Below are 9,079 nucleotides of genomic sequence, written 5' to 3' on the forward strand. Positions count from 1 at the left end.
GTCAGAGTCTATTCTTTGTAATTAAATGGCAAAACCCGACGGCCTTTAAATACCTTCGATATGTCCCTGCATAGTGTTCCTGGTTTGGTTGGTGAGGGAATGTTAGGGAATTGGTAGACGACATATTTGGTGGCAGCGCAAACAGGTTTTGGAACACTGTGCGAGATGAAGGAAGTGTGGTTCTGGTTTAGTTGGTGAGGGAATGTTCGGGAAATGGTAGACGTCGGGTTGTGGTGAGAATGGGGGTTACTAGACGGAGGAAAGAAGGGTCAGGTGAGACCAGGGCAGAGGAGTTAGTTAATTAAAGGGACTAGGCCATTGTGGGGCACATGTGGGGTTTATTTCTTTCTTTCCAGATTCCCGCAACGAGAGACAGCTAAGAGGCAAGTCTGGACCACTGAAGCATCGGGATCCAAAACAAGTGCAGTGTTCGTAGTGCGGATTATACAGTGTTCCTAGTGTGGATTATACAGTGTTCGCAGTGCGGATTATACAGCGTGGCGAGGTAAACTAGCGCGGGTGAATGTGGGCCAGCGTAGGCCATGTGCGGCCATGTGCGGGCCAAGCGATGGGTGGGCCAAGCGAGCCGCACCTTGGAGCTTGTTTTATATCGTTGGTAAGGCGGAAATAGTGAGAAACCGTTGCTAAGGTGAAATTAATCGTGTAAACTACGTAATTTAAAGTTAATTAAATTTCATATAACGTGTAAATCGAATATTTTAAGGATAATGAAATATTACCTAAAGTACTGTGCGAGTTCCGGCGTTGTCAGGTGTAGATACAGAAAATAGGCGCAGTGAATTATGGACGCCTTGGCATAGCGAGCGACGCGTAATTTGACGTCTGGGGTTCGCCGTCTACTGTACCCTGGAGAGGGCCATGGAGATTTTTTTGTGGGTGCAGGTAGCATTATGGAGAGTGTTACCGTGGGACACGGGGAGCATGTCCCGTTGGTGGGGTTGTGTGGCGCCGGGAGTAGTGCATGGTTGTGTATTGGCGTTTGGACGCCGGGGTGTGTAGTGTAATGCATGTGGTGTGTAGTGTAATGCATGTGTAGTGGCTTATTAGACGCCAGCGTAATGCATAGTATTTACTGTAGTGAAATGTGCATGTTTTCACTGTGGATATCATGGATGTAGTATAGTGCATGACATTGTTGGCATTGTAGCGCCAAGGTGTAGCATGTGTAGCATAACTGGTTGTTGTAACACCGGGTGTATTGTAGACATTAGCGTTGAAGTATGTTAACGCAGGTTGTAGTGTGTGGCGGGTGGCCACTACACAAGAAATTATGCCTGACGAGTGTTGGTCAGGTAATTAATGGATTACGAGAGAAAAGGGAGTGTGTGTGGCGTCTGGTTACTTATTGGTGGTGTTATTGGTGGTGACGTCTCGTGGTGTTTTGATGCGCTCTGGCGCAAGACATATGCCTGTGGTGGTAATGGTGTTGGGGGACGCCGTGTGTGGTGTGTTGAGGGCGTTGGGGACGCCGTGTGTTGTGTTGAGGGCGTTGGGGACGCCGTGTGTTGTGTTGAGGGCGTTGGGGACGCCGTGTGTTGTGTTGATGGCGTTGGGGACGCCGAGTGTTGTGTTGAGGGCGTGGGGACGCCGTGTGTTGTGTTGAGGGCGTTGGGGACGCCGTGTGTTGTGTTGAGGGCGTTGGGGACGCCGTGTGTTGTGTTGAGGGCGTTGGGGACGCCGTGTGTTGTGTTGAGGGCGTTGAGGACGCCGTGTGTTGTGTTGAGGGCGTTGGGGACGCCGTGTGTTGTGTTGAGGGCGTTGGGGACGCCGTGTGTTGTGTTGATGGCGTTGGGGACGCCGTGTGTTGTGTTGAGGGCGTTGGGGACGCCATTGGGTGGTGTAGTGTAGTGGCGTTTGGACGCCTGGTATGGAGTGTGGTGTTGTGGAGTATATGGTGGCGCAGGGGCGCCAGGTAGTGGTCGGTAAGGTGAGTATTGGCGTAGCAAGGTCGGTGCGTTAGGACGCAGGAAGTGGTTGTAGGGATGTGTGGCGTTATATTGAGGTCATCAGTGGTTGGGATGACCAGTGGTAATGGTGTGTCGGAGTAAGTAAGTTTTATGGATAAGATGAAATGTGGATAATTGCAGGAGTTGGTGGCTGCAGTAGGCGAGTCAAGTCGATATCTCTAGCAAGACTCATAAAAGACTAATAAAAATTCATTATTTTCATTAAAATTTTCATTAATTAAGTCGGAGTGGGTAAGTCTTATGGATAAGATTATAAGGTAGAATTTCAAATTTCAGCCAAGTAGATATACTAATCTCTCATTAATTAAGTTGTTACAGGAATCTCGCTAGAGGCGAGCCAGTGGCAGTATGATGCTTTAGTGACATTAGTTGTGAAATGATTTTAATGAGGTATTTATTGTGATAATGTATGTGTATGTATATACTGTATATTACCTCATCGGCACCATTACTGAGTGTTAGGCTTGAGAAGGTCCCCCGGGATCATGTCACAGAGCTTCAGGTAGAGTAGAAGGGAAGCTATGAGGCTACACTCAGTAATTCTAGAGAAAAAAAAGGGGGAGGAAGTGAAGCCAACGTGACGTTATAGGCGAAATTCGCCCCCTGACATCAAAGCAGGGATAAGGGCCAGCTGCAATGGTTTTGCAGCTGCGCTCAGGCTATATACGGGGAGAGAGTAAGGAGCCGAGGGGGTTATGTGATAATGGGATTGAGCCAGGGGGCTCCGAGGGAATATTTTGCAGGTCCAGCGGTCGGGAAGGTGTGAATACAGGTGGACACACTCTGGGCGGATGGGCCTAGACCAGAGAGCTGTGAGGGATCTACAGCGTTCGGGGATTGGTGCCCTGGAACGAGACGTCAGCACAGACCCAAGGGAACATGACCCTGGGGTAGGAATCTCCGTTGCTCTGGAGGCCAGGATCACGTTAGCTCAGAGCAACGATGGGACATTGACAACATTCACCAGGCTGGACAGCCTGGGTTTTGTCTGGGTCATGGAGGATCTATGACCTAGCAACCATGGGACACGAAGACAAGAGAAGTGATGCTGCCAATTGTGGAGGAGGCCAGTGAAACATTGTGTGATCATTGTAAGCCCTTATGTTAACAGTACAGGGCAAGATGTTAAATTGTAATTAACTTGTTACTAAGGATGAAGAACCTTAGATATATATGTGTTGTGTATATATTAATGACTAGTGTCATTTCTGTTTAAGTGCCAGCATTCTGGTCCATGTAATTTTATGGTTATGTTTGTATGTAATTATATGTCAGCAGTTTAGGTATATGTGCATTGTTGGAGATGGGAAAAATTATTACAGACTATTGTACCTGTGCTATGATGTGAATATAATGTATATGTTGGAGAAGTGTTGTGAGTCATGTCGGGGAAAATTTTTATTTATTTCATCGTGTGTATGATGAACTTTTTGGATGATTTTGTAGTTGTACACATATGGTGGGTGCATCCTCCAGGTCCTTGCACTAATGGAACCATTGCAATGATGCATATGGGGACATATGCGTGTTTAAGGAGGGGAGTGGTGTTGTAATCCACAAGTTAGTAGGAATTATTAGCTAGAGGATCATTACTACAACACTTAACGAATGATGATTGAAAGTACATGTAAGTAGACAGACTATGGATCACATATCTAAGAAAGGTCAATGGATTAAGACCGAAGCTGTTTAGCCAAATTAATAATTCCTGGAAAGAGGAATTATTCTTCGTCAGGCTTCTAGGAACAAGATTACCGCTCTAGGGATAAGGTTAATCGGATTATACCTTCCTTGAGAGGCGGGGTGAAATGTTTGAGGCCATGGCTGACTGGAGGCAGTCTGGTTGTGGAAGTTGAACTAGCAAGTCCTCCGAGGTCTCCGTTTGTGGCAGCAGCGAAGTGTAGCAGACAGCTATGCGAGAGCCTGTTGTGATCTTAGTGACCAAGTTAAGTCTGCAGTATGTGAGTATTGAATGTAAGACTAACCGGGTGTGGAGCGTTGTAGTAATCATTCCGTATTAGGGACTTAGGTGGAAGTTACGAGTGTGTGTGTGGTGATCGCGGAGGTCAGGTGGTCTATGGGTATTGGAAGTGTATTGACCTAATAGAGTATGTTAATATATTATTATTTGTCAGAGTCTATTCTTGGTAATTAAATGACAAAACACGACGGCCTTTAAATACATTCCATATGTTCATTCATTGTGTTCCAGTACAAACCTAGTGGTACGCCTCAAGGGTCTGGTGTGTGTAGGAGTACACGGTGGTAGTAACGGTTGCTGAGGCAAGGTGTTATGTGTTGTGTAATCGCTGTGTTCGGAATGAACCGGGGTTCAGCGTCACGACACTCTCCCCCTCCTTCAACACAGTGTTGGTGGCACTCTCCCCCTCCATCAACACAGTGTTGGTGGCACTCTCCCCCTCCATCAACACTGTGCTGGTGGCACTCTCCCCCTCCATCAACACTGTGCTGGTGGCACTCTCCCCCTCCATCAACACAGTGTAGGTGGCACTCTCCCCCTCCATCAACACTGTGCTGGTGGCACTCTCCCCCCTCCATCAACACAGTGTTGGTGGCACTCTCCCCCTCCATCAACACTGTGCTGGTGGCACTCTCCCCCTCCATCAACACAGTGTAGGTGGCACTCTTCCCCTCCATCAACACTGTGCTGGTGTCTGTGGAGGGTGGTGAGTGTGGCGGAGTTAGTTGTTCTGGATGTAGAGTAGGCATGTCAAACTGAGGGTCCCCTGAAGGCCTTCCCCGTGGGCCCCCCAAGGGTCTCCCGAAAGCCCCTCGAGGGACCTCCGAGGGTCTCCCGAATGCCCCTCGAGGGACCTCCGAGGGCCTTGTAGATACATGCTGGGATGCTAGGGGCCATGCTAAGTTACATGGAAGTCATCCTTAGGGATTGTTACGGTATAGACACAACATCGCTGGAGTGTGGAGTTGCGATTTCTGCGCCATCTATGGATCTGCACTACAGCTCCCCGGTAGTTGGTGCAACTCAGACAACGCCATCTGTTGGTGGTGACATGTCATCGGTGAAAGGCTCCGGTTTCCTGCCTCAGTTAAATGGTGAGGTCGTTGATGATGACCTCTGGTGGGTGGCGTATCGAGTTCAACACAATTTAGATTGCAACTACAATTTCATTGTCATTTCCCTGGAAGATGGGTGTTATCCTAAAGTCACCCAGTTTACAGTCGTTTTATGTTCATAGAGTTGACGTAAGGAGGCAATTGCGTTGAGGAAGGAAGTTCCCCTTGGGCATTCCAAGAGCTCTTGACTTGGTCCTGTGAGAGGACAAAGTGTCCGCCGTCGGTTATAGCAGTGAGTTAGCTGCTGATTTCTGCAGTGTGGTATAGGCCAACGTGCCCTGGATTTGCCAGTTAGAGTCACGAGATGACAGTGGTGCCTCTGTTGAGAAGTGCTACTAGTGAGCGACTAGAGACTAGACTAGCTAGCCAGGGTGCTAGCTACCCCTGTATGTGACTACTTGAGACCCCTGTCAGTGTGTTGCTGAAACCCCCCTGCCAGTGTGTATCTGGGGAGTGGAGGTGGGGTACTGTGGATTCACAGGGATTTGATGAACACTGCTGATTTATTGTGTCATGAGTGAATGCGACACTTTGTAAATGTGTAGTAATACCTTAAAGTAATATATATAGTGGTGAAGGTGTTTATATATATTGGTGAAGGTGTAATTGTGTATTGCTTATCCCCCCCTCCCCATATATCTATTGCACTACTACTTGACACAGCCTGTTCTTGAAAACTAACCACTGACTTAAAGTTGGATAAAGATGAGACGTTATAAGATACATTAACAGCAAGAACCCGGTTACTGGCCCCAAAGTGGCCGTAACAGGGATGCTAAGGAACATCCCTTATACAAATGTGAGGTGAAGGCACATTTGTGTTGTCATGAGAGCCTCACACCACAACTAATTGAAGGCATTTAATACAAATTCGCCGGGGTCTGTGACAGGCTCTGATGAGGTTGTAAAGTTGTAAGTAAGACTCTCATTCTCCTCACAACCGACACAAGCCTCACATATCAGTCCCTACGCACACATACTCAAAACAAGCCTCACACACCCGACTCAAATTCCAAATTCCATATACACCAGACACAAAGCTCACACAACAGATTTCAAGGCCCGAAAGCTCCTGAAACAAGCCTCACACATCTGACCCAAGACTCACACTCACCTGACCCAAGACACACACACACACACCTGTCCCAAGACACACACACCTGACCCAAGACTCACACTCACCTGACCCAAGACACACACACACACACCTGTCCCAAGGCACACACACCTGACCCAAGACTCACACACACCTAACCCAAGACACACACACCTGACCCAAGACACACACATCTGACCCAAGACACACACATCTGACCCAAGACACACACACCTGACCCAAGACACACACACCTTACCCAAGACACACACACCTTACCCAAGACACACACACCTTACCCAAGACACACACACCTGACCCAAGACACACACACCTGACCCAAGACACATACACACCTGGCCCAAGACACACACACACCTGACCCAAGACACACACACCTGACCCAAGACACACACACACCTGGCCCAAGACACACACACCTGACACCAACATAAGCCTTACTCCACCACACTAACATAAACAGCATCCTGATGTACTCTTTAAAGCCAGTAAACAATGCAAATATAATTTTACTTATACACGATTATCAACCAATAAAAAAAATTACCAATTCCAATTAGCGTGGAGCACAAAGTTGGTAGTGTGACCTCCAATAATCCGTCTCCAGGTGGGATAACTGCGAGCATAACATGTGTGTTTGACATCAAAGTAATTATCAGGGCCAAGCTCAGAATTATACGTCGCTGAGCTATAATTCTTGGGAATCTTTTTAGCATAAAACAAAAATAATTTTATGTATCAAACTGTTTAGGTGTGGAGCAGAAAAGACATGAAGGTAATTTCTAGAAGAAGGTAGGAGTAAGGTGAAAGGTAAGAATAGGATGAATGGTAAGAATAGGATGAATGGTAAGAATAGGATGAATGGTAAGAATAGGATGAATGGTAAGAATAGGATGAATGGTAAGAATAGGATGAATGGTAAGAATAGGATGAATGGTAAGAATAGGATGAAAGGTAAGAATAGGATGAATGGTAAGAATAGGATGAAAGGTAAGAATAGGATGAATGGTAAGAATAGGATGAATGGTAAGAATAGGATGAATGGTAAGAATAGGATGAATGGTAAGAATAGGATGAATGGTAAGAATAGGATGAATGGTAAGAATAGGATGAAAGGTAAGAATAGGATGAATGGTAAGAATAGGATGAATGGTAAGAATAGGATGAATGGTAAGAATAGGATGAAAGGTAAGAATAGGATGAAAGGTAAGAATAGGATGAAATGAACGAATGGGATGAGAGTAATAATGGGCCACTCTCTTTAGGCCTCCCCCTCCTTGTGACGTCACGGGACGCCTGAGGGTGGAGGGAGGCCTGTGATTGGTTTAGGCATCTCTGCTCCTAGCTGAATTTTGGCGCGAACAGCTGTGATTGGAAGCGGCACCTTGAGTTGTGCCGGCTTCGTGCTGATTGGTCAAGACAAAGTAGGGGGGAAGATATGGGCATTTTGAGTTCCCCTAGCCCGCGAAATAGGCAGTTTGAGCTGGGCAGCTAGTGGAGGAGGGCGTAGCTGGGTGGAGGTGGCAGCCTGCCACCTCCAACCCCGTTAATCACTGTCATTACCTTGTTACTCAGCGTGGATGGCACTCCTGCCATCCTGGGTTGTGTCTAGGCCCAATTTGCGTGAAATTGGGGCCGATGAGGTACGGAAGGACCAGTAAAAAATCCTCAGAGACTGTGGGCACCCATGAGGCAGCTGGCAGAGCCTCATGGTGTAACAGGTGGTTCGAATATCCTGTCTAGTGGTATGGACAATGGACAATTGGTGGAATCAGGGCAGTGTAAGTGAGGTGTCATTACAGGCCCCTGTTTGACTTGGTATTCCACCGTGTTGGGTCCGCCATGTGGTGATGCTGCCGGCCATTGTTACCCGAGTGTACAAGCGAGCATGCTGGCATGATGGGGTGTAAAGTGATCTCCCATCCACGTATGTATGCCTGTAGGCGCAGCCAGCCAGCTGGGCTGAGGCATCCCATGTGCGCGCGCCACCCCAGGCCGCCCGCGCATCACCCGCGCCACCCACCTTGGCCAGCCGCCCGGGGGGGGGGCCATCCCCCAGGTCACCCGCGCGGCCAAAACCCCACCCACACCCCGCGCACCAGCTCAGCCCATGGGGGGGGGGGGTGCTGTGTCGTCATGTGCTACCCATGGCCACCCTTAGGGCCATGAGGTGGCCACATGTTAGGCCACCTTCCCTGGACATTCTAGGGCCACACCTCGCACAAGGAGCGAGCTAGGTGTTTACTGCCAGAGAGGTAGTGACCAGGGAAAGGATTGATGAGGATGTGTAGAACGTGAGTACAATTATCATTGTGTAACAGTGTGTTGAGGACCGGTGGAAATCCCGGTAAAGGCTGTATTGTCCCATAGCCCTGCCAGGCTGGGGAAGCAGCTGAGTGACAGCTGTCAGTGGCACGTCCAGGTGACTGGTAGGGTGGTACCTGGAGATGGATGGTGTACATGGGACCACATTGTAGATATAGAGTTATATATATAAGTGTGTAGACTGACTCGGGTATGTAACCGGTCAGTGTAGAGATTTACCATATAAATGATCCAGTTGTCGATTCTATATAATTGATCAGACTGGATTAGTGCTATGGAGTACCGGCATGTAAAATTATAATCATTAGAGGTAGGCAGGCCAGGTTGCAGGGATGTCAGTGGATACCCTGAGGTCTGTGTAGTTGAGATACATTTATCTGGTGTTACAATTTTCATTGATTATGTGAATGCCATTTTTATGTGTTCATTTGCATGTTTTTGTGTACTGTGTCGTGTGGTGAGTCAGTAGATGAGATTGCTGACTGATTGCCTAATGATGTCATTAGCATGTGGGGCATGCTGACGGCATCATTATGTGCAGGTTTGTGCAGTG

Source organism: Procambarus clarkii, chromosome 4 (assembly GCF_040958095.1).
Source record: "Procambarus clarkii isolate CNS0578487 chromosome 4, FALCON_Pclarkii_2.0, whole genome shotgun sequence".
Lineage (NCBI taxonomy): Eukaryota > Metazoa > Arthropoda > Malacostraca > Decapoda > Cambaridae > Procambarus > Procambarus clarkii.